This window comes from Mus caroli, chromosome 1, assembly GCF_900094665.2.
Source record: "Mus caroli chromosome 1, CAROLI_EIJ_v1.1, whole genome shotgun sequence".
Classification (NCBI taxonomy): domain Eukaryota; kingdom Metazoa; phylum Chordata; class Mammalia; order Rodentia; family Muridae; genus Mus; species Mus caroli.
The window spans coordinates 163,615,402-163,642,751 of NC_034570.1; the positions used below are offsets into that span (position 1 = coordinate 163,615,402).

Genomic DNA, 27,350 nt, shown 5'->3' on the forward strand with positions numbered 1-27,350 from the left:
CGCCTGCCTCTGCCTCCCAAGTGCTGGGATTAAAGGTGTGCGCCACCATCACCCGGTTCCTAGGGAATTTTTAATACCTTGAGATCTATTGCTTTAAAAGTCTGATAGCTAAAAAAATGAGGACACAGATGTCTTCTTTTAGAATAGCTTCCCTCAGCAGGGCAGTGCTGGCGCACACCTTTATTCCCAGTACTCAGGAGGCAGAGGCAGGTGGATTTCCATGAGTTCAAGGCAAGCCTGGACTACAGCTTGAGTTCCAGGACAATCAGGGCTACAAGAGAACCCCTGTCATCAACAAGCAAGCAAGGAAACAAGCAAATAGAATACTTTCTCTTAAGGCAGAATGATTGTCCTAGGAGGACCCATTGTCTCCACCTGGGACAGCCTCTCTGGCAGACATTTTTTCAGACCTCTTTTTCTGCAGTTTCTTCTGCTTACCCTACCTGCCTTCCCCCATCTCCTCCTGTGCACTGGGAAAAGAGATGTCTTGAATCTCGAATGGACAAATGCATTGGGAATGTAAAGGCTACGGTTTGAAGAGTTGTTTTTTGTGACCCCCCAAATAGTACACATGCTCCTGTGTGTACACACATATACATGCACATACATACCTGAGTATGGGAATACATGCACGCACTTCTGTACATATGTGCAAACACACATACACACACATACACACACACACACACACACACACACACACTGTAAGACTCTGGCAAGCTTTAGCTTACAGGGGATCCCCCACCTCCCAGTTATCCATGCGAAGCCAGAAAATTGATGCAAAAAGCAAGAGGAATTTATTGTTCCAGTGCACTGGGGTCATCCCAAACCAAAAGGAGAGGCAAGTTTTTATATGGTTTCCAGGGGTAGAATAGAGCATCAGCAGCTAGGCACAATATGATTGGGCAGAACAGTGTGCCCTTTAAACTGATTGGTCATTAGGGAATAAGATAGTACGGGCTTACTCAGCCTCTCCCTTCTGCTCTACCTGCTCTCTGACCTGTCTCTTCCAGGAGGGGAGGGATCCAGTATAATTTTCTAATGCTACTGAGCTGACCTCTTCAGCACAAATGGATAGGAGCACAGAGGGGAGGAGAGAAGGAGGGACAGAGGGAGAGTGGGAGAGTGGGGAGAGAGAGACAGATGAGAAAAGAGAGAGAGAGAGAGAGAGAGAGAGAGAGAGAGAGAGAGAGAGAGAGAGAGAGCGCAGAGGAGGTGGGGAGCAAATAAGATCATGAGGAAATTCTCAGATTCTCTGGTCACATCCTGTCATTACAACCCTGAGGGTTCAGTTTGTGTGTGCTACTCATTACCCAGGAATTACTCTATTTTGGCAAACTTGGGGGAAAGTTTAAAAGAATGGATATTACTGAAGCTACTAGCAGCAAAGCTGGACTAAAGGAACAGCTACAGTATAGAAGAGATTCTGGCAAATATTCCCCATAAAGGTTTTCTGCTCTCCTCTGCCTCTGCATCCTCACATTCTTGGTTTTGATTTCTCAGTTCTTTTAAAGACTTAAAAAACCATTTTATAGCTTGGATCCTTAAAGAGCTAGGGCACAGACTGGATCCTCGGAGAACTAGGCCACAGGCTGGACTTGGCTTACGGTTTGCCAGCTCTATTTCCATAATCTCATTCTCACTTTCAGAAGAACAAAATATCGCAGAGAAAACCTTTAAAATATTTAATTTGATGAGTTTTGAGAATTTGAGAATTATTATGAAGGCTTCAGTAATTATAAAATTTCTATAAGACAACATGAGCTAAAGAAAGGAAGAGAGGTCAGAGATCATTAAAAAATGTTCAAAAGAACTGGCATATTGAAAGGCAGGGATACAAATGGTCCTGAGCTAAGTAGAGAAAGTGGTAAAATGGAATAAACAGATCAGGTTATTTCCAAAGCAGGATTAGTGGCACATACACATCAGCACTGCAAGTTTAAGAAAGTTGTTCTCAACCTGTGGCTTATGAGTCACCTCCTAAGCACAGGAAATGCATGCCACAGGCCCTCATCTGTTTGTCAGGATGCTTCCTCTATCTTCACAGGTAAAGACGAGGGAGTGAGGAACCAGCATTGCAAATTGGCAAGGGAGGGAGACCAGAACAGCAATCAGCAGGAGGTATGGCAAGCATCTTTGGTGTCAGGAAACACATACACACACACACTCACACAAGCCATGCAGCTTTAATCAAAAGTACGTCTTCTTTTCTAAGATAAATGACCATCAGCAGCGTGTGAAGTCAAAAGAGAATGGAATCTGAAGATGAACTAAGTGATCCTATATCTCCAAAAAGGAAAGAGAGAAAAGAATCTCAAGTGTAAGACCAGGTTGGAAGACAGATGAAGATGACAGATTTTTTTTCCCCTTTCAGATATTTGAAAACCAAAAGCTTTAAAAAATATCTTTGAAAATGGCAGACATCACAAGGATGGGCTAAATTTTTCCTTAAGTGTTAGGATACTGCTTTAACAGTAGTGTCTGGACTTCAGACTTTAGCCTTCAGGCACCAGGGAAATGTCTAGTTTGTTCAAGTCATTGTTTTCTCAGGAGAATGAGAACAACATGCTTTTCCTGTTTCACAGTTGAGGTTTTATTTGGAAGGATATTTTAAAGGGCTACAAATGGTTAAATAATGGCAGACTTTATTTTCTTGGTGGATTGACTTTGCTTGGGCACACACAGCCCCTTGTGTACTAGAATTGGATAGGTTTCCAAAGTATAAGTTTCCTACCAAAATTAGACTCTAATGATGTGATTAAATAATTTTCATGAGGCTTAAAGTCCTTAAATTCTTCAGGTTAATTAAAGACTTAGAAGGTACAGATGCTATTGAAACCAAGCATTGGTCCAGTTGTGGGCATCTCAGCTGTTGACTAGCTGGGAAGCTTGGAGAGAAAGAAGCAAAACAGTCATTAAATATAAGGGCCCATGGGCCAGGAGGTCACCATGAAAGCACTAAAATCCTGCACATAGCTTAATCATTTGACTCTGGGTGGGATGTGCTGTACAGGCCTAAGGTTTCTGAGAGATGGCAGTCTGTGGGGGTTTGATTTTTAAAATTCCTACCCAGTGTTACCCCTTCTCCCTAAACAAGTGGCTTTTGAGATAGTGTCCTGACCAAAGCTCTTAGAACTATTCTGGGCTGGAAAGCGAATGATGCACCAGCAAGTCACCCCCTCTTCCAGGGACTACTTAGTTCAGTCCATAGTTGGGACTGGATGCAATGCTACTGGCATGGGTGAAAGAGATGAGAAGCTTTTAAAAGTCAAGGACATTACTAAGCAATCACAAGATGCAATTTTTCCTGTATCTGTTATTTTGTTTGTTTGGTTGTTTGTTTGTCAGCTTGTTGGTTACTGGTGTCAAGGAAAATTCTGGCAAAGGAGTCTTGAAGACAGAACAGGCGCACAAGTGGAAGAAATGGACTCACTGTTTAGATATGAGCCAACAGACTTAAAGCACTTAACACTCAGTAAGAATGCTATTGGAAGTCCAGCGTGTGCTGTGGGAGGGTGGAGTGGGGTCTGGGTGCTCTCTGGAATAGTATGAAGTGTCCAGTGCTTGCAGAATTTCTCCTGAGTGACTCCATTCTATACAGCTATGATCCTCTAGCTCCTTCCTTTGAGTTATTGCCCCGATCCTTACATTCTCTCCCTGCATTCTTTCTATTCTCCTTCGAGTCACATCTTTAAATGGATCATAAAATGAGTAGAGAGCAAAGAGAACAGAGAAAAGGTGGGCACTTTATTAATTCATTCTTCCTGCTTAATTTGGCTGCACGAGGGTAGCTCATTTTTGGTAGGAGTCCAAGACAGGTGTTTGTAGGCACTTGGCTGCAGTTCCCAGGTTGGATGTGGGAAAGGTATAATCAGAGAGGCCCTAAGTTTTAATGACATGGTTTTAAATTGAGAGCCAAGAAGAAGAGAGCTTTCACACTACTTTACTTCCACAAAATTGGTTTCCTTTTCATTTCTTGCTTTGGCATTGGCAGAGTGCCCTTGGAATGTAGGAGTTTTTAGTGGAGCACCCTGCAGTCATTACCTGGTTTGTAAACTTGGCACAGGAGGCCCCAGAGTGTTGTTTCTGCCTAAGTCCAAGCTCTGTGCCTAGATTCCAGGTTTAGATGTTCAGGTAGGAGGAAAACTGAGAGCCTTGCTGTTGGGAGGGTTGGGTGTTGTAGAGTCGTATAAAAAGCAAGTAAATAATTATAAATAATAACAAAATGAAAACAAAAAAATCATTAAACTGATTGAGTCCTCTCATTTTCCCTTTTCTTTAGAATTTTCCCAGTTCATTCGCTGTGTTATCATGTAGAGTTCACACTTAGATGAGTTGCCCCTGCATGTCATCTGAATATATAGTACTGGATAAGACTACAATTTCTAAATAAGAAAGTATTCCACAGTTGTATAGGGTTTTGTGGTTCCACTAGAATTGGAAGACCTGGAGACTCCCTCTGAAGCATATGTCACCAGCTAGTTTAGAGAGTCAGTCCAGAATCTCAAATGCCTAGAATAATCTACCTCTCTAGGACCCTGGCTTTTGAAGGATGGGACTTTGAGGAGGAGCCCAATTCAAAGCTGAACATCTCTGTGCTTGAATCTCTGTTACTTACTGTCTCTAAGACTTGGAGCATGACTTCTTTCTACCTCTTCTTTGGTAAAATGAGAATAACCATGGGACCATCATTATGGTTGCCATGTAAACGAACTGATAGAAGTAAGCCCATAGATAAACTTTCAGAAGTGAGATAGCTGTGGTGTTCCCTTTTTAGCTGTGTGAGTCTCCACCATACTAATTTGCATAACATCCGCACCAGCCCATAAGCAATGAGGGAGGTTCCGCTTTTTCTGCATCTTTGCTATTAGTGATTGTTTGTTTGCTTGATGTTAGTCATTCTGACTGAAGTGAGATGGAGTCTCAAAACAGTTTAAGTTTGCATGTTCATAGTGGCTAAGTTTCACATCCTTATTTATTGCTGTGTTACTTACGAGAGCTACAAAAAGAAATCAGCCTAGATGTTCATTACTGGATGAAGTGATAAAAAAAAAAAGGTGGTAATTCGCACATGGGACTATATTCAACTCTAAACAAAAACTGGAATCCTAGCATTTATAGGAAGAAGGATTGAACTGGGAAGCATTACATTAAGCTAAATAAGCCCAACTCAGAAATACAGATACTACAGATCATTTTTTCTTCTATGTGGATCTTGGTTTTTAATTTATGCTTAAGTACATGAGAGTGCCGGGGAGATCGTGGAGCCAGAAGGGGGACCAAGGGAAGGGAAGAAGTGATGTTATTAAGAGACAGGACTGAAAACAGGGTAACATAATGCATGTTATAGGAAAGCAGAAGAGGAGTGTACTGGCTGTTTTGTGTGTTAACATGACACCGGCTGGAGTTATCACAGAGAAAGGAGCCTCCTTTGAGGAAATGTCTCCATGAGATCCAGCTGTAAGGCATTTTCTCAATTAGTGATCAAGGGTAGGAGGGCCCATTGTGGGTGGTGCCATCCCTGGGCTGGTAGTCTTGGGTTCTATAAGAAAGCAAGCTGAGCAAGCCAGGGGAAGCAAGCCAGTAGGTAACATCCCTCCATGGCCTCTGCATCAGCTCCTGCTTCCTGACCTGCTTGACATCCTTTGGTGATAAACAGCAGTGTGGAAGTGTAAACTGAATAAACCCTTTCCTCCCCAACTTGCTTCTTGGTCATGATGTTTTGTGCATGAATGGAAGTCCTGACTAAGACAAGGATGAACTGGGAGGATAGATAAGGGATGGCAGGGGAGAGGAGTAAGGAGAGAGAATCAGTATAAGAAAGTATCCATAAAATTGGCATGATGAAAGCCAGGACTATGTAGGCTAACTTAAAGAACTCATCAAAACAAAGAAGCAAATCAGCCGCCAATGGCACCTGAGAAAGAAGCCATTGAGTAAGGATCATGCCTTTGGGTACCTACTCATCCCTATGGTCCTGATGCCTTCTCTGAGCGTCTTCACAACACTTTGATGTACATTGCTTGAGTTCTCCTAACCACAGTAACAGCCAGGCTCCAGTCAGGTGCTAGAACTGTTCTCTACCTTCATCTTCTCTTTCTGGACTCTTCTACTGTTCTTGAAATTACACCCCTCCCCTAGTACAGCAGCACATAGTCTAGTCTTTTAGTTGGGTTCATGAATTAGGATGGAGAGAATACTCTTTGATTTGTATAGAGACACTAACATGATTGGCCCTTTTCACAGTCACCTTTACTCTGTGATATGAGAGGACATCTTCATGGGAAAAAGAAAATGGCAGAAGGGCAATTTAGGCACCATGGCAGTTGTGAGCATGCCCATACTTTGAAAATAAGTAATTATTTAATTTCTATTGAGAAACGGCAATGTCTTCCATTTTCGTTGCTGGGTAACCTCTGTTGCAGTAACAGCCTTGAAGCTAGAGAGGATGAGCATTTATTTATGGCTTGCACTCCGTACCTCTGGCTGCTTGGTCCATCTTCATTTAGGCATGCAAAGTGACAGGGATGAATTTAGAAGGCTACTCCTCCCTCTGGCAGTGGAAGTGGAAACACTAAGGGAACATCCATAAAGCTTCTCGTTTGGTCAGTCTACATGAGTTATATGGTCAGGCCCGAATTTAAGACAGAATTTTCTCCTCTGCTCTTCCCCAAGGGCATGGTTTACTTTCTTCCTCAATCAGTCTGTGATTTCCTTTGTCCGATGCACTGTGGGTGGAAGTAAAGACTGTTGGCTGCAAGCTAAGGCACCTCAAACTTTCACTTTTCCCTTGCCTTACCTATCCCCAGTGATGGAAAGGCTTTTCTCAAGAGCTATTTTCTTCTTTATTCAGTGTTCTGGCTAGAGAGATCAAGATACCTCACCCAGAGTCCAACAGAGCAAGCAAAATCACAAACCTGTGAGCAAGGCATGTTTGCTGCCCTAAGACAATAAGGTTTAGGCTTGTTTGTTACTTCCAAAAGCAAAAGGTGACTATTATTGTACCCAGTAAACACTCAGAAAGAAAGAAAACACAATAGACTAATGACAAATGATTCAAAGGACTAATTTATTGTTTTTAATTCCTTTAAGAATTCTTAATTGATACACTATTTATATGTATTTATGGAGCACAATTTGATCATTTGAAATTTGATGCATGCCTTGAAAGTACTTTATTTGAAATGTTTCAGCTGTGTTCAATCCAGACCATTTCATGAATCTGTAAGTCTGAGGTACAGGTAGAGTTAATAAATGCCATAAGAAAACAAGCGGGAATGTGCTAATTTTATAAGGCTGCTGTTCAAGACTTTACAATGCCCCTGTTGTGGAGTTGAAAGAGCAGTATGTGGTTTGTACTGTTCTAGCTGAAAATTAACAAAGGATGAAAAACTGCAGTGCACGTCGGGGTTGGGGACGTCAGTGCTAGCTGTGCAAGCAGAAGTAACAGTAACGGCAGTCAGATCTCCAGCAACCTCCCTCCCCGCCCCCCTCAAGAAAAAACTAACCAACCAACCAACAAACAAACGAACAAACAAATAAACAAACAAAAAACTGTGCACAGCAGCACATGTCTATAGCCCTGGCACTCAGGGTGTGGATCTGAGACAAGTGGATCCAAGAAGCTCTCTGGCTAGTTAATCTCACTGACCCAGTGAACTCCAGGTTCAGTGAGAGTTGAATTCTTTCATTAAAGAATAAGAAGGAGAATAACTAATGAAAATGTCCATTGTTGATCTTCTGCTTCTACATGCATATACACAGGTGTGTGTGTGTGTATACACATACATATATATGTATACACATACATATACATACGTATACATATACATATGCATACATATACACATACATGTATATGTATACATATACATATGTGTGTGTGTATATATATATACATATATAGACATGTATAGACATGTATGGCAATATCCACACCTAAATAAACAAATAAATAAATATCTAATTAAATAATTAATTAATTAATTAATAAGATGCAACCCATGAGCATTGATTGGATTGTAGTTTGTAAAAGCTAACCAGAAAAGCACTTGATATTTAACCTGGTAAATAAATCCTGGGTATTGGGTGATCACTGGTTGTCTTTTATTGTTTTAATATTTCTGGATGTGAGATTGTATTTAAACATATCAGAAATCATTCTCAATTGAAGAAATATTTTGACAGATTACCACTCAATATTATGAGATCTAACCCAATTTTTATCATGGAACAGAAATTTACACAGAGGCCTAAGCATTAAAATAATATTTGCCAATAAGGAAAGCACTAGCATCTCTTCTGTCTATGTGATAGGTATATGAATGTTCACTGTTTTGTTATTTCACATTTAAATTTGAATTTTTTTCATAGGAAAATGGGATGTTGGAAAGAAAATAAAGTAAGGCATTTTGTGGGATTGTGGAACAGTGGGTCTATAAAATCCAAACCTGTGTTTACTTGCCCTCCTCATGCAGAAGTCTAGCGAGGTAGACATGATTTCATTTCGCTGACATTCCCCTCTTCTGAGTCTGAATGGTGCTCTTGACCTTCAGCAACTTTCATTGTTCCAAGAACCACCCATTGATTTAGAGAAAAAGATCAATACTTGCACTTTACTTGACTTGTTGCCCAACTAGAGAAAATGTCCTTTGTTGGATTAAGTCACCTCTCAATTGTAGAGAAAAACATCTATGATAAATATATTTGTTGATCTTGGTGTGTTATCATTTTCCTATGCTCCTACATCTTCTGTCTTAAGAGGTGAAGGGATTTCTCTTCTTCCCGAAGGTGGTGTTCATCCTTACTCTATTTCACCTTTTTTAATACCTCTAAGACCTTACTCTGATCTCTGGGCTTTAGTTTTGCTTTAGGTCTTGTGGACGTTCAGCCTTCAAATTAGTACACATACAATCTGTCTATGATACACACACACACACACACACACACACACACACACACACACACACGCACACCCGCCGCCATCATATAAAATAGAACTCCCTATTTTACCACCTACTCAGTGCCCAAGATGTGCTGACCTGCTTCTCTTCTTCCCCTTGAGAAGGCTAGGCTGACTCCATGACAGACTTCAAATATGCATTTCAGAAGAGGCCTCAGTCTGTTTCCAAGAACTGGGCAAGTCCAGCCCTCAGAAGCTGCCCCACCACCTGGCCAAAGGAAAGGACAGTGGGTCAGCAGCAGTTTCCAGACTTTCTCAGCAACAGTTTCCGGACCCCATACCCCGGTAATGGAATGTTCCTAGAGCTAGAGCAAGATAAAGGTCACCTACACCCCAGAACCCATTAATGTGCTTTAAATCAGGCCCGTGAGTTCACTTGATTGTCTCTCTATCTTGATAATGAGAGAAGCCAGCATGCTGGACTCCTCAGAATAAAACACTTTTTGCATTTACATACTATTTCAGTCCAGGCTATCATTCTTCAGCAACTCAGGAACCTTTACACCCTGACTCTGATGCCTGTTTCCAGTAACTACAGGCTCTGTAAGCCAGGACCATTTCCCAGGCACTCATTCATTGTTTCCATTCTTTTGTGAAGCAACTCTCTCTAAGGTCACAAAAAGCAACTTGTTAGCTATGTCTAGTTTTCCATTTGTTTTGTTTATCTATCTCACTCTCTTCTGCAACTTTTAAAAGACATATTCAGGATTCCCTTGTCACATGGAGAAGAGGAATGATCTCCATAGGCTCATATATATGAATGCTTAGTTATCATGGAGTGGTATTACTTGAGAAGGATTAGGAGGCCTTGTGGAGGACGTGTGTCATTGGGGGATGAGATTTGAGGTTTCAAAAGCCCAAATGAGGCCCAAAGGCTTTTTCTACCCATTGTTGCATATATGGATATAGAACTCTCAGGTACTTTTCCAGCACCATGTCTGCCAGCACTCCGCCATGCTCCCTGCCATGGCAATAATGGACTAAATTTCTGAAATATAGACAAGTCCCAATTAAATGCTTCCTTTATAAGAGTTGTCATGGTGATGGTGTCTCTTGATAGAGATAGAGCACTGGCTAAGATACTTCAACCCCAGCTTTTTAGTTTTTTTTTCTTCCTGTTAGCATACAAAGACATAATTTAAGTCCTATTACTGTTTTTGACCATGGGCTGAGAGGTGCAGGTCTTTAATGAAGAACTGATCGCCTTATTAGTTGTATTGGACCTTTACTACAGGTCTCGAGGCTGCAGTGGTTCTATTAATATAGGCTCTTGCTCTTGGCAGCCTCAGTTTCTTTCTTCCATATTCAACCTTTCATGTGATATGATTTTCTGTCTTTCCTCTCTTGTCTGCCATCCTTATCAATTCAGTTCCTCACACTGGCCCCCTACTTGGGATATTTTCTTAGCTTCAAGTTGAATTCCTTCCATTCCCTTAGATAACTCCATTCATTACACATTTCAATAGATGCTCAGTAGACGTTTGAAATCACACAAAACAAAGACTTGTATTTTGTCCTATTCCTACAGCCAACGAGGTAAAGTATAATTTACACTTAGTATAGTAAGAATTTGCCAACAACAACTAATACTAAAGTACGATAACAAAAGCAATGCAAACGGCAGTGATCCAAGACAACTGTGCTGTCCAGAGAATGACTGTGATGAATGTATTTTCGGTTTTGTTCAGCAAGTCAACATAAAGACAAAGCAATAGTGAAGGGACAAATCTTCATCAAATGAGAGTTGGGGACAGGCTGGGGAAGGCCCTTTGGGGCACTTTTTTGAAGTTTCTGAGAGAGAGAGAGAGAGAGAGAGAGAGAGAGAGAGAGAGAGAGAGAGAGAGAGAGAGTGAGTCCCGGGCAGAGAAGTGAGGGTGAGAATTCCAACTAGAAGAACAAATACCTACAGTTAGAAAAAAAACAGCATTAAACGGGATGCTTACGATATTCAGCAGAAACCAAACCAGGAAGTTAAGGCAGTTAAGTTTCTCTCCATGACTGAACTTTACACTGTAAGCCTGTATACATCGCGGTTAAAACATGTTGGAAATGATTGACCTAGTTTTTAAGAAGGTCATATTTTTATTCTTGAGCTGTTTTGTCCTCCCTGTAACAGAGATGGAAAACCAGACACCCCCAGACAAGAAGCCCTGGAGGACACTGTGAGACAAATATTCTCTGAAGTAGCAAGAGGACAGAACCTGCCTCTCCCTGAGAAAATAGTGCATACCAATTTACAAGTGTAAAGTGCACTACAGTCACTAGGGCAAGGTTGGGTAATGGAAGCTGTGTGAGGGCAGCCTGTCTATCCAGAGATCTGATTATGCAGAGCCCACCCTTTTTTGTGTGTTGATGTTGAAATCAAAGAAAACCAACTGCCAGTGAGTGGGTGGTGTGCACTGGGCTGGGCTTGTCCCTTAGGCTATGAACTCCCTGGCAAAGCAGGAAATAGCTTTTGTGGAGTTCCCTATATCTAAAATACCTCTGGTTGAGACCTCGCAACTGGAAGGAGAAACTCTGCTAAGGCTTGTAAAAAGGAAACTGAAACTAGCATTTGCTTGGGCAGAGCCTTAATATATAATTATTTTGCCCCAGTATCAGGACTACAGGGCCAGGACTAGCCAATTTTCAAAGTGAAAGAAGGTAGTTGAGTACTTTCTGCTTTCTGTCTCCCAAGACCTGATTTTTATGATTTTCATGTCCTACCACTAATAGTGAAAATCTTTGTGAGGCGGATGGCTTGAACTCTCAGGACATACACCAGTCCCTGAGTTGAGGACTTAGGTTGCTTTGGAGAGAAGAAAATCCCCTGAGGTAAGTAAGGTGTCAGAAGTTTTCTAGAGGAAGCTTTAGGACCATTTTGCTAATCAGTAAATTAAGAGGAAAGAAAGTCATGGGTTTCTGAGGTTAGAAAGAAGGATTAGTATTGACTGTATTCTAGAAAAGAATAAGGCTGCAGGAAGCCTGGTTCTAAAACCTTCAGTTGACTGAGGAACAGAAGTTATCTTTTATTGCACCACAACTGAGACCTTTACAAAAGAAAGTGCATTTGGCCGTGGCAGGAATTAGAATATATTGTTCAGAGGGTTGACCCAGACTGAGCCTAAAAGGAACTCTGATTTTCTGGGTGTGTTGGTCTGTAGGTGTTTTATTGACATGAATTTATATTTAGAAGAGGGCTTTTGATTTCTAGCTGAAGGGGGAAGAAACATAGGGGCTAGGGAGCTATTTCTCGATAAAAGGTAAGAATAATGGCATGACAGAAAGCCTGTGATGTAACGTTAACTTGAAAGCATCAGAGAGCAAAACTCTAAGTAACCTTAATCTAAGAAGAAAATATCTAATAAAAAAAAGTGGGGAAAAAAACCCAGCATGGTAGTAACACAAAAGAACAATAATAATAATAAAAAAAAATCAGACACGGAATCAAATAGGAAAAAAAAGAAAAAAAGAAAAAAGAAATGCCAAGCAGATAATGTTACTCCATAACCCCAGATGTTCAAGTGACATGGCATCTTTTAAAAACTATATGTGCTTTTAATCTCTATTTCCTTTACTTTATTAGGTATTAGCAAGTTTATTTCAGTCTAGTTCCAATTGGATCCTGCTTTCCCATTTCCATAGTTAAATCCCTGGAATTTGGGGGAAGGATCATTCCTGTGATATCTGTTGAGGTTTGCATATATGCTGGCTGATGGCTCTGGAAGGTTTTGGGACTTTCACAAGGAGGAACTTACTGGAGAAACCTTATTGGAGGAAGTGGGTCACTGAGGGCGGGCTATGAGAGGTGATAGGCGGTCACACTTGTAACTGTTTCTTTGTCTGAGCAAGAATCCAAACCTGTCTGCTTCCTGTCCTGCCTGCTTCCGGTCCTGTCTGCCGCCATGCTTCCTTAACTAGCTGCTACGTATTTTCCTTGTCGTGATGAAATCCACCCTCATGGACCTGTAAGTAAAAAATAAAACCTACTTCTCCCCTATGTTGCTAATGTTAATGACATTTTATCAAAACAGAAAAGAAACTAATACAGCAAAATGCTGGGTCCTGTTTACGTATCCAATTCTGTCTTTTGGGGGGAACTGAAAAGAGATATTAAGGAAAAGTGATTGCTACTTCCTGTTATTTTTGTTGTTAGAGGTGGAATTATATCTGTGTGGCTATCTTCTTTTAGGTTTGTTGAAAGATCACTTTCTTGCTTTTTTCTAGGGTGTAGTTTCCCTCCTTGTGTTGGTGTTTTCCATCATTATACTTTGTAGGGCTGGATTTATGAGAAAATATTGTGTAAATTTGGTTATGTCATGGAATATTTTGGTTTCTTCATCTATGGTAATTGAGATTTTTGCTGGGTATAGTAGCCAGGGCTGCCATTTGTTTTCTCTTAGGGTCTGTATGAAATCTACGCAGGATCTTCTGGCTTTCATAGTCTCTGTGGAGAAGTCTGGTGTAATTCTGATAGGTCTGCCTTTATGTTACTTGACCTTTTTCCCTTACCACTTTTATTATTTCTCTTTGTTTGGTGCATTTGGTGTTTTGATTATTATGACAGGAGGAATTTCTTTTCCGGTCCAGTTTGGAGTTCTGTAGACTTCTTGTATGTTCATGAGCATCTTTTTGTTTAGGTCAGGGAAGTTTTCTTCTATATTTTTGTTGAAAATCTTTACTGGCCCTTTAAGTTGGGAATCTTCACTCTCTTCTATACCTATTATCCTTAGGTTTGATCTTCTCATTGTGTCCTGGATTTCCTGGATGTTTTGGGTTAAGAGCTTTTTGCATTTTCTTTGACTGCTTTGTCAATATTTTCTATGGTATCTTCTGCATCTGAGATTCTGTCTTCTATCTCTTGTATTCTGTTGGTGATGCTTGCATCTATGACTCCTGATCTCTTTTGTAGGTTTTCTAACTCCAGGGTTGTCTCCCTTTGTGATTTCTTTATTGTCTCTATTTCCATTTTTAGATCTTGGATGATTTTGTTCATTTCCTTTACCTGTTTGATTGTGTTTTCCTGTAATTCTTTAAGAGATTTTTGTGTTTCCTCTTTAAGTGCTTATAGCTGTTTACTGTGTTCTCCTGTATTAAATATTCATTAATAATATTTTTAGGGTATGAAAGGCTATGAATATAAAAGTTGAACACACTTTTACAGACTATTTGATTCTCAAAATGTTCAATATTATTAATATGTTTGATGTATAAAATACATTTAAATATTAAAAATTGAGGAAAAAAGAAACTAATACAGTAACTACTCTTTGGAACTCACTGATAACCTTTGTGCCCTTACCAGAAGTGAGGTAAGTATTTCTAAGTATCAGAACATAGTTGTTAATTATGTTGTTCAAGTTTTCTACTTTTTTATTTTTTGTTTTATTTTATTCTTGGCTATTTAAAGCTTTAGTTATGGAAGAAACTGTTTTGTAATTTCTGACCATCATGGTACATTTGCCATTCGTTAGTGGAGAACTGTCAAATTTTGTTTCCACCTTTTGACTTTATTCAATGAGGTGCTTACTGTTAAGGATTGCTGGTTATAGTGCCTTGATGACTTTAACATTTAATCATTGTATAGCAACTCTGTCCTTAATGGCACTATTTGTCTTACAGTCTTCTCTGACTAATATTGATAGAGCTGCTCTAACTAGAGTGTTTGTGTTTAGTGCCTGATACATATGTTCACATATTTTTTGCTTTGCAGCTACTCAGCACTTCAATTCCCCCTCCTCCCCACCCTGTGTCTTTGGTAAACACCACAGGCACCACAGTGGGTTTTATTCCAGTTTAGCATTCTTTTTAAACCCATGAGTCTAATTCATGTGCGTCCTGTCAGTTGAAATGTTTGAATCTTGTGTAACCATCTTATATCGCTTCATATGATATTTCCATGTTTGTTTTCTTCTTTTTAAAAATACACTTAAGATGATTCTTTATACAGAATGATGCATATTATGTTAGTCATGTTTTAAAAAGTCCCATTTATACATCTTGTGGGGAAACGCCATTTATCATTATCCCAGAATAATGCTTTCTGATGTACTTTTTGGTGAAACTGTATAACATCACATTTACTGCTTCACTAAGGTAAACTAGCATATAGCCAGTCACTAATTCATAAAGTGAATAATTCATTGTGATTTAGTACATAGATAAGGCTGTATACCTTCCCTTAAATCTAGCTCCAAGATATAAGAATTACTCTTTCTATTTATCTCTGTAATTGTTTAAATGTTACCTCCTCAAATAGACATAATCTGACTACCAACTTGAGTTACACTACACAGCCCCAGCCTGTACACTACACAACTATACATACTTGTACTTGTTGTGGGAATAGTGAAGAGATCTTGCCTGATTCATGACTCATTTCCTCTAAGACTTGCAAGATGCCTTACTGGACAAAACGAACTGATTTGTGAACAACAGCTGTTGATTTACTAGTTTATCCCTCAAGTGCATATCTTTTGCATTTTTATTTTCAAAAGGAGTTTTGTAAGTTTTTACACCATAGGGATAGCTGTTTAGTCACAGACAAGTGTATAGGGAGTGTAGAGCAAAGCCCAGGATTTTTGGGATACTCCCATGAAGCAACTGCATAATCTGTGGTGGGGGTGGCCCATCCTGTGCCAATCATTCTCAGGAGAAGGCATGTTGGTAATGGCATGGTGCTGAGTTTGTAGAGATCTCTCTGCCATGCTACATATTAAATCCTCACAGTACCATCTCCTACTGTGTGTATTTAACTGATGGGGAATTAATCTCATCAGATAAGTACAAGATGAGGTCAGAGCCTGATATACCACATTTTACTAAGGTATTTTTCAAAGTTAAAACTAGACACCTATCTGTAAGTTGTGGCTTTTGGAGATTTGTAAATAGATATTCAATCAGCATCAAGTAGTGACCTAATATGCTGCTCAACATGAGAACAAGGCCTTAGGCATCTGTTGTCCAGGGTCTGATGGAATGGATGTTTATTATTAGACTTTTTTAAGAAGGAGAAAAATGTTCTCTGACATTTCAGTCTCTTCCAGTTTCTTGCTTTCCCCATAGTATGATAAATATAAACTTCAAACTATAATAGTAACATATGTTGAGCACACCAGGTGTCAGGGATATCTCATGAATTGCATGCTTATATAACTCAGTCACATCTCACATGGAGTCTATGCAGTAGGGACTATCAGGTGGTTCTTCATCAAAGTGCTAGAAAAGATCTTTGATCCCATCATAGAGCAAGAAAGTGAAAACGTGATTCTAATGAATGTAGTTTCTGTACCAGGAAAATATCGCCCAGTAGAAAAATAATGTAAATAAATACACACAATTAAATTTTCTAGTAGCTACATTAAAAACACAAGCAAAACCCAATAACAGCAACCAAATATGTTTGATTAAAGTCAAAGTATCCAAAATATGTACTTAGTCCTCAAAACTCTGGCACATATTTTGTTCTCAGAGAACATAAATTCTGACGATAAATTTGCATCTATATTTAAATTTATATTTATATATTTAAAATTCACAAAATTTATGGTTGAAAAATGTAGGTTTATATATTCAAGTAATTTTAATCACACTGATTTTCTAGAAACCAAATTTAGTTTATGTTTTTAATTAAAATTAAATGCAATATAAAATTCAGTTCTCTCAGCTGCACACATAAAATGTTTGAGAACCATGTCTAGTTGTTGTAAGCAGGTTGCTCTGGAATTCAAGCCTGTTTTCTATTTGTTTATTAATTAATTGATTAATTGATTTCTGGGGTGTGTGTGTGTGTGTGTGTGACATGTGTATACTGTTTGTGGTATGTGTGGATGCATGTTGATCATTTGTGGGGTGTGTGTGTGTGTCATTCTGTTTGTCTGTCTCTGTGTGTGCCATAGGTTAGAGTTGGATATCTTCCTTGATTTGCACTACATTTTATTTTTTGAAGCAGGGTCTTCTCTTCTGAATCAACAATTTGGTTGGGTTTCTAGGCTAGAGAACTGTAGGAATCTATCCATCTATGTCTTCCCAGTTCTGGAATTATAGTGTGTCCTTCATGCCTAGCTTTTAATATGGGTGTTGGGAATCCAAACTCATGTCTTCAGACTTTCTCTGTCAGGCAGTTTACTGACAAAGCCATCCTCCTAGCCCCTATACTTCACATACAGTTTCAGTTGTAAAATAGAAGTACTCTTGTCTTTGTGGCTCCGCCCCAACTGCCCAATCCTGGAATAGTCAATCTCTTTCCACCTTCTCCTCAAGGGCTTTCCAGATTCTGATTTTCATCCCATAATATCAACACTGTCTCTTCATATTCTACTTTAACATGCAACTGTCTGACCCTGTGTAGATCCTAACATTTGCTTGGAGAAAGGCAGACAGCTTTGCAAAAGAAAACAAAAACAAACTGCAGATGAGAAGAGACAAGATGAGAACAAGCAGCCAGAGGGCTATAGATGAGCAATTCCTGAAGAAAATAGTAGCCAGAACAGATTTTGTACAGAACCCTGGGATTAATGAGGTTCCAAATGAGCTTGTGAAGAGTTTTGAAATCCTCTCACATCCTTTTTTTTTGGGGGGGAGGTATGGGTGATATAGGGAAAGCAAAACGATTTGGAATGAGTAAAAACAAAAACAAAAACAAACAAACAAAAAAACACTTAGAGTTTCTCTTAGAGTTGAAATTGTCCCTTGGGGAGGTGATTGAAGGACAAAAATGAGAATGTAGGCAAAACCTGCTGGGTAATGTAAAAAAAGAAATAAGTTATGAGTCTTGCCTCTCTTGCATTCTGGTCAGAGCTGAGCACTAACTTAAAAATAGAGGCAAAAGTTATTTTGTGATTTTATTCCTGTTTGCTTGCCATGTCGGGAGCTAAAAGTAACGGGCATCTTCCCTCTACATGTGCTCTATGTCCTACCATAGTGAGTGGATGGAGGAGTTGGCTCTCTGCAGACTGACCTGGATCCCAGGATTGGGTCTTTCTGTTTTACTCTGTGAGATGACCTCTCAAAGGATGATTACTGTGAACACTTACTAACGCAGCAGACGAGGGGGACAGCCGGTGGAACTGTGGAGACCTTGAGCCTGAGCGAACCCATCCATCTTCTCTGTGCAGAAAACAAGGCTTTGTCCTTGCTTTCTATGGAGATGAGACAGCAGAGGGTGGCTGAATAGTCTTCAGGCTGGGCAAAGCCAAGTTAAATCCAATGACAGTAAGCATACCCAGGTGTGGCATCCTGTGGATTGGCAAAGATTTTCACTTTTGTTATCTCTTATGGGCTCCCAAAGCAGATATGATTAGCTTGATTTTCATATGATGGTATTGAGATTTGTGGGGACCAGGTAGAACACTCAGGGAACAGGGCCAGCCAGGCATAGAGCCTCAAACATATCTTATCTTCGATCTCAGCATCTTCTACACAAGCCCAGCTTCTTTTTCAACTTTTTTCTATTTATTTATTTATTTATTTATTTATTTATTTATTTATTTATTTATTTATTTATTGAGACAGGGTTTCTCTGTGTAGCCCTGGCTGTCCTGGAACTCACTCTGTAGACGAGGCTGCGTTTTCAACTTTTAAAACTGCCTTTCTTTATTATTTCTGCGGAGTCAGGTTTTTCCTTCCACTTTTGCATGACCAGCACTTTACTTGTTGAGCCATCTTCCTTGTGTCAAATTGTCTGATGTAGGTTAATTTGTGTGGAAAAGAACACATGCAACCAGATTCACTGGAGAGGAGCCTTCTAAGAGTCTAGGCCTCAGATTCACATGGATTTCATAATCATTTATCCCAGCCTCTTCCTCGTTTTACAGTGACACTTATTATACAGCGTCCATGTATTTCTGTCCTGCTAGCTCTCCCCTTACCCCCTGCTTTGATCCCACATATTTCCTCTTTTCTCCTTTCTTTCTGTCCCACACTTTCCTATTTCTTCTCTCAGACATTCACTAAGTGCATTGTGTATACTGTTGGGTTTGGGATGGAAGCCAAGAAAACTCACTTCAGAGATAGAAGCTTAAAAATGAAAGCTTTATTTTTCAAGATCTCAGGGGAGTGGCCAGTTTGGGATCTGAACCTGAACGGCTCCCAAGGGGAAGCTGTATTGCATTTTTAAATGATGGGGACACAAAGCAGGAGTGGGGGAGATCTTGGAGGAACTGCAGTGTTAGCCAGTTGGTTTTTGATATTATGGGTTTAGCAAGGGAGTGTGCACTGGAGACTGGGCCATATCCATGGCACCTGGCTTCAAGCAAGGGCCTTCACTTATTCTTCTAGATATTTGGTCCAGAGTTTAGAGTGATAAGGGGACAAGGGAGTGACTGGTCAGCTGCATGTGATTATTTTGGTCATATCAGGCAATTGGTTATGTAGTAGAAACTTAAGGGTTCTTTGGAAAGTCAGTTATGTTAGATGGTGTTTTGCTGGAGCAAACACATGAAAGAGTGTTTTCCTGAAGCAGACAAAAATGAAAGAATGTTTTTTGCTAAAGCAGACTCATGAAGGAACATTTTGCTGAAGCAGACACAGTGAAAGGATGTTCTACTAAAGCAAGCACGCGAAAGGGTTCCTGATGAAGGATTCTTTGCTCACAACATGCATGTGTTCATCGGCCTTACATTGTAGCATTGCGCTCCATTTGTTGTGACTCCACTGAGAGAAATAAACCAAAAAGTTCTCCAGAGGTTCCTGCGGCTTCACGCTGCTTCCTCGTCATTCTCAGGCTACTTGGCAGAGTGATGTCAGCTAATGTGATTCACATGACGAGGTAATACTCCAGAGGACACGTGATGTTTAGAGGGTATATAAATAGGACTCAACAGAAAGTGACATGGCTTGGCCTGCTTGCATAACTAGCTTTGCAACCCTTTTTGATCTCCACTTCACTGAGAGGCACAACTGAGAACTTCTCCTGGAGTCCCTCCTGGTCCTGGTTCCTCCTGTTGACTCTGCTGCCAATTCGCCTGAGGTCTGGCTGTCTCTGCTAGTTTGTGCCACTGCTGCTGATTTGTGTTTGCTATCCAGACACTACCGAACTGAACTGCTGGTATATTCATGAAGTGGTTATGAGTGGATCCAGCAGCCCCTAAGGATTCCTGTGAATGGAACTGCTGATTGACTAACATCGCAGATGGAAGTTGCTTCAAAGAACAACTTCTGAACAGGTCAGCTGCCCATTTCCTATGTTTTTTTTTTTTTAAAGATTTATTTATTTTATATATGAGTACACTGTCACTGTCTTCAGACATACCAGAAGAGGGCATCGGATCCCATTACAGATGGTTGTGAGCTACCATGTGGTTGCTGGGAATTGAACTCAGAACCTCTAGTCAGTAGTCAGTGCTCTCAACCACTAAGCCAACTCTCCAGCCCTCCCACCCCATTTCCTATTAACCTTTCTTTTCCACTATCTCTGGTGGGTGGTGGGCTAGAAGAGGGGTTAAAGTGTTTAAAAACCCATATTAAGGTAGGGTATGAAAATTTAAGCCTACATGGGGTATATATTTTTATAACTTATACACCTTGGTTTAGATAACAGCAATCTCTATATTCTTTACCAATTAACAGATAAGAAAACATTTGGAGAAGGCAGATAGGTGTTCATTCCTAGGTCTGGGAACATAAACTTATTAGACCTTGCAAGCAAGATGGAGAAATTGTCCTCCAGACGGCTGGACTCAGACACCTGGCTCCTTTCACTTTGTCCCTGAGATGTCTGTACTCAGAACACTGTTTACAATAGAAGCTGTTCCACTGTAGGGAAATCCTCAGCTCACCTAGGGTCTGGGACCTTGAATTTTGTGTTTGGAAAACAAAATGGTAGTACTTAGAATATGTTTGTTTGGCTTGTTCCCAGCAATATTAGGATTATTGTCAATATTAGGAAAAGAAAGGTGGATAAAATGTCATTCTTTGAATCAAAACATCAAAAATCTCTTTAGGGTGTCAAGTTGATTTTAAAAATTAAGTTTTAAGAAGAAACAAGGTTGGTGTCACAGAGGAGAGAGTGTCATGAATGAAGGTAGATGAAGGAGTTTTTAATGGTTTTGTTAAACTAGAGCTTACTGTGAGCATGGCCCGCAGTGCTGCGTGGGTATCTTTGGCCTCCATTGTGCGAGGATCAAGGACAGCCTCTACTTGGTAGTTTTCTTACTGTGACACACACTGCCTAGGGTTGAGTTGCTAGGTAACTTGAAGGGTGTTTCTAGAATCAGAGTCAAAATTGGTATGATAGGTCTGGTAATGCTTAGGAGAAAAATAGTAGTGATGACCTATGGCAACCCGTGGGACGAGTCCTGAGCTGTGCATTGCAGGAGCGTCCTGACCTCAAGTCATAGATGTTGTCACTGCCTTACCTTTCACAGTCACAGCATTTTAGCCACCTGGTCTATGACCATTCCTAGAAATCTGTCTTTTCAGAACAATAATATTTGAACATATTCTCTGACTGAAATCCTTTCCCTCTGAGTCTCTGACTGAAATCCTTTCCCTCCGAGTCTCCTTTGAATTCCGTTGCCTAGTTGCCTTTACCTGTGTCTTCTTTGGCCTCATCCACATCTGCAGTTGCTATTTCCTTTTCTTTTTAATTATCATTTTAGTTAGCATACAGAGCACTGGGCTTCATTATAACATTTTCTATTACTCCCTTGCTGCCCCTTTTTACTCCCCTCAAATAGACTCCCTTCTGATTTGCTAGCATACAGATGATTTGCTAGCATACAGATCCCTTACTTCTCATCGCTCACTCCCTTCTCGCTGCCCTGCAGTTTTTAACTATACCATCTCAATGTGTTCTAGCCTCAGCTACCTTCATTGCTGTTTCTATTACTGTTGGATTTACAGTTGAGGACATTATTAGCAACTCGTCCACTATGCCTCTTATCCTTGGGTTAGACCATCACGACCTCACTGATCTTTCTGTTTGAAACCTTCCAAAGAGTGACTAGAAAATCCACTGACATCTGCAGCTCATGCCATTGTATGTTGGCATCTCTCAAACTCTACTGGGTCTGGACTTGGAGTAAAGTAGGGCAGGTGAATCTTTTCACCTATCTGTTACCTCCATATCACTCACTGTAACTGAAGTTCGCTTAGGAACATACGCGTTTTATATTACAGCTGTTCAACCTAACACATGGCTCATGGCCTGTGTTACTTAATCAGAGCTCAGATGCTGATCCAACAACTAAGTCTCAGCTTAGATTACTGGTAGTGAGTACGGGCTCACTCCCTGATGCACACAGAAGATGTTGTGACACTCTTTTCAAATAAACGTTATTGGAACTGTAATGAAAAGATGACAGGAGATGTACTTAGGTCTGCCTCCCCACCCAGCTGGCAACAAAGGAATTTATGTAGCCTGATGAAGAAGAAACAGAGCTGGTTGGCAGTAGGCAAAAGTCATGCTTGAATAGTCTCTACCAAGTTTGCTGGTGTAAGTAGAACTCATGCCTAATTCTTGTTTGATCTGTACTTGTCAACATTACCCCTTTAAGCAATTTGTGTTCTGAAAGCCTTGCTCTGTTCCTTAGCTCCCCCTTCTGGAGGACCTGATTGTGACTATGCTTTGAAGGTCTTAAGATCAGGTTCTAGAATTCTGTACCTGTGTCTTGAAACCACTTGCACAGTGTCTGATGATGAGAATGTGTCCGTATCATCAAGAACTTCTGTATCTCTAGGTCTGTTGTCAGGTCCAAGCTAGAGGTTCTGTGTTTCTCCATCACAACAACTCCACTCTGTTACAAAGGCCCATGGGCCAGAGGTCTGTAGCTCTCTTCCAGGTTGTAGAGTCTTTAAGAGATGGGGCCAAGTGGGAGTAGGATAAATGGGGTATTTTCCCAAGGCGGATATTGAGCATATAGTTCCTCTTTCCATTCCTTTCTTTCACTTTCTACAAACATGAGGTAAATGACTGCTTTCTTCATATGTCCCCACAATGCCAGACTGTGCCACCACCATCTCAGAGCAATGGGGCCAGTTTGTCCTGATCTGAAACTCTGAAACATCCAAAGATGTGAGGACAAACACAATTTCTTCTTTGGAGTTTGATTACATCCGGCATTTTGCTATAATAGCAGGATACTCCCTAACACAGACACTGCCTTCTTTTTGTCTATTAAATTAGGCTGATTTTTTATGCACACTGTCCAGGTGCAGTATCATCTGAGAACATACAAGCATCAAGTACATTTGAGCTGTGGCTAGTGTGACTAAGGAACATTTTTATCTGCATTCTAATATAATTTTTTATTTAAGACCTGTAAGGTGGTGGGAACTGAATTGGACATACACAATTATAGATGTTAAGCTGTCATCTTTTTTTCGGGGCCAGTACTGTGCCTGATAGATGATTTAAAAGTGTGTATGTAGAGACCCACAGCCAAACATTAGGTAGAGCTTGAGAAATTCCCTGGAAGACGGGGAGGAAGGATTGTAGGGGTCAAAGGAGTTAAGGACACCACAAGAAAACCCACAGAATCAACTAACCTGAGTCCATAGAAACTCAAAAGACTGAGCCACCAACCAGGGACCCTGTATGGTACTGACCCACTCCCTTGGCATACATGTTCCAGTTGTGAAAGTTGGTCTTCTTGTTGGACTCCTAACAGTGGAGGCAAGGACTGTCTCTGTTGCCTGTCTTTTGGGCATTTTCCCCTTACTGGATGACCTTGTCTATCCTTAACAGAAGAGGGTACTTGCTCTTACTGTAACTTGATATGCTATGGTTGGTTGATCTCCATTGAGGCAGAGGAGGTGTAAATAGGGGATGGAAAGAGGGCAAAGGTGGGAGAGGGAGTAGGAGGAGAGGAGGGAGGGGAAATGCTGGTCAGTATGTAAAATAAATTAAAAAATTTCAAAGAGGCCTGCATGTATCTGCAAGTTGTATATGTCTCTTAATATTTTTTTTTTGATGAGATTAAGATTGAATGGAAGGAAATGCTGTTTTGGAAGCATTAAGATATCTGTGCTGATGAGCTTAAGAGATTTGAGTTATTGTTACTGGATATGAAAAGTCTTAAGCATGAGGTAGCAATAGCTGATCCACTTGAGGCAGCTGGATGGTTATATAAAAGTTCTGATTCAACTCTGAGTGATACCATGGAGACTTTAAAAATTTGTATATTCATAAATTGGATATCTACAAGTAAGAAAAATGAAGGATCTTCCCTCCTGGAATAAAAGATTCTTCGTTCTGGAGTGGGCATCTCTTTAGTTTTCCCTGCGTTGAGTAGTTACAGGCTCTACAGTTCTTGAGTTAGAAAATCCATTCTCCAAATTTCTGACATGAGTTCACAACCACAGTTTGTGCCAGTCAGATCTGATGTGTAAATCAGATTGAAGTGCTCTCCACACAGGTTAACGTATGTGATTTTGCAAATATCTCTATGAGGTCAGCACTGCTATAACTTCTTCTGACAGTGATAGACTTAGAGGTAGGACAGGTGAGTTGGATGGTTATCTATCCTGCTAACTCTGTGCAGAGATGAAACTTGAGTCAGGGCCTCTCTGATTCCAAAGTCCACTCTCACTTGTATTGCTTGGTGCTCTTTCCCTCACACTGGCTCTACCAGCCCCTTCTAAGTCTACAGTGGTTGGTTGTGGCTGTGCGATTGTGGGTCTGTGTGTTGGGGAGGTTGTCCTGTCTATGATGCTCTGAGATGTAGCCTGGAAGAGGAAGAGAGCTGGGTGAATAGAGAGCAAGGATGAAGCACCTCCATCTTGCTCACTTCGTTTTCAAATAAATCACAGATAGTGCGTAGAGGGAGGATCTCCTCCCAAGTGGGGCTGGGTGCTGACTGACAGGACATGGAGGGCTGCAACTGTTCAATGTAGTGGTTTTCCTAAGGTTGGCAGAAAATCTGACCTTCTGTTCACTGTGGTTCAAAGCTTCTTTTCTTGTAAGCTGAAAGAGAAACCCAGGGCTTTGAAGTTCTCTCATCCAGAGTTACCCCAGTTACCCAGTGTTTAGGAACACCCTGAGATCACCAGCTTACAAATTTAAGGATGGAGGCCAACTGGTTTAGGGTGTGGTTTTGTGTTTCCTGTGGAGTTAGATTTTATTTTTATTTTTTATTTTTGGCTCTTTTGTTGTTGTTTTATTTTCTTGCAAAAAGCTCTATTGAATCTTTGAGTAGCTTCCTTATGTCCAACCCATGGAAGCAGATCTTTTCTCCAAGGCTGGAAACACCCCAGATCACAAATTTGCAATGCCAGGAACACTAGTAAAGTTTCAGTCTTGCCAGCTCTGGCTCTCCTTGGAAACTGGGTACCTGTGCTGTGCTGGCCTGAGAGTGTGGCTGGCAGTTGTGTGTGTGATAGCATGCTGTGGAAGTGTTCGTGGGCCAGAGGAGTTAGGAAAGGTTTAGAGAGGGAATCTTGTGAAGAAACAATATTAGAATGTGTGTTACAGCTGGAAAATAAGACTATGGAAAAAAACAGCAACAAAGTCTGCAAACATTGAGGATTGAGGTAGAAATTAATAGCACTTCATTTAAATCCTTGGCATACATTGCTATCAGACATTTATTAAGCTTAGAGCATAAGCCGGTCACTGTGAGAAGTGATATTCTGACATTATCCCATTTCTCTTTAAAATATTACTGCTAAATAGTCTTTAATATAAATAAATATTTAAATAGTCTATAATAGTTTACATTATAGACCAGAGTCGTGAGGCAAGTAACGTGCCTGAGACCAGTAAATGCAAGGACCAGGATTTGCAGATTCACATGCATACACACAGGCAAACACTCATAGAAGCATGCATGCACACATGCATGGACATGTGCACACATACACTCAAATTCCTACTTTCCTGCTTTAGTGATGCTTCCTCTGAATCACAGATGGGAGGGCTTGGACATGGGACTCAAGAAAAATCTTTAGCATTTGCTAGTGTCAAGGATAGATAACATCAGTCATGCATGAGTATCTAAACAAAGCTGATACTGTTTCAGGGAATGACATCCTTTCCCTTAGTAGCAGTGGTCCCAGAGTCCACACCCATACATGACTGGGAAACTTGACAGTATTCATAAAAATGATCGTGTGTGATGAGAAACTTCAAGATTTATTGTTTTATATATATATATATGTATATATATATATATATATACACACACACACACATAGTATACATATATATACATATATACATACACACACATATATACATATATATGTATATATATGTATACACACACACACACACATATACAATATGAATGACACCCAGACACTCTTCTATATCATCGTTTCTTCTCAGCTTGGTTCCTTCTGTCATCAACCATAATAACCATAACACGGCAGCTATCATTTATAGCTACCTGCCTCAAGTATTAAACTGGGGTTTATATTTTTTTCCTCCAATGACTTTGCCTCCTTAGGGAATTCTTAATAATACACAAAGTAGAATATTTCTAATTAGGTGATTAAATTTTCAAATGTTTCTTGCATTTCCAAATTGCCTAACCTTCATTATGCTATTTTAAGGGTAAGGTTTTCTACTGCAAAGCAAGCATGGGGTTTTAAAGATTTCAGGTCAGAGAGACTGTCTGTGTTGGGAATGATGGTATAGGTAGAGGGTAATCTAGGTGTTTTTCAGTATAGGCTGCAAAGTAGAAAGACCCAAAAATTAAGGTACAGGTTAGACTGGAGGGTATTTGAAGATGTACAGCTGTGAAGGACTCAGAGGAACACATTTATGAAGAGGCCCTGAGGCCACAAATGGCAGATATAAGACACTACTCACTCCGTAGCCAAATTCAAAGTATGGGTATCTGCTCAAGGAACCAAAGCTTAATTTGGTTGTAGCTGATCCTCAGAAAGTATTTTCCGTGGTGCCATCACCGGGTCACCTTGGGCGTGGAGTTGGAGGACACCCCCAAGGTCCCCTAGAGGACTCTCCACGAGATCTTAGGACCACCCATGAGTGGAACACGACTTCTGTTCCAATCCAATCACACGGGACCTGAGACAGCATTAGAGAAGCAGGAAACCCAGCCTGACCAGGATCACAAGTCCCTTCCTGTCAGCGCCAGCACTTGGTCACCTGGGAGGAGAGTCGGCAGACACCCTCAAGGTCCATAGAGGTCAGATTCTGAGACAGACCCCGTTTCAGGCTCCAGATATCCGGGCACCTTCCCTGCCAGAGGAGAGGTGTTCTCCCTGCCCAGGAGGGCTTTCCCAGAGCACCTGGGAGAGCCATCTTGGTTCCTGGATCCATCCATGACTAGTCTGTGCAGGTGAGAGTATGTAACAGCTTCTGTGACAGGTCGAGGCAACACAGCTTCTGGGAAAGGTCCTGTATCAGGCCTTCATCTTCTGCCAGGTGGGAGGTCCGAACGCCAGATATCTGTGCACCTTCCCTGTAAGAGGAGAGCTTGCCTGCAGAGAGTGCTCTGACCAC

The 27,350-nt window shown here is 40.6% G+C and overlaps 1 protein-coding gene across 1 annotated transcript in view; it reads left to right on the forward strand.

Annotated features, from left to right (window-relative positions):
• The first annotated feature begins 12,810 nt into the window (after positions 1-12,810).
• LOC110304475 (interferon-inducible protein AIM2) overlaps positions 12,811-27,350 on the forward strand; it is a 282,000-nt gene continuing 267,460 nt past the window's right edge. Inside the window, exons 1-2 of the mRNA XM_021175908.2 lie at positions 12,811-12,909; positions 19,967-20,106. The gene's annotated coding sequence lies outside the window, so the exon portion shown is untranslated. The remainder of the gene's footprint in view (positions 12,910-19,966; positions 20,107-27,350) is intronic.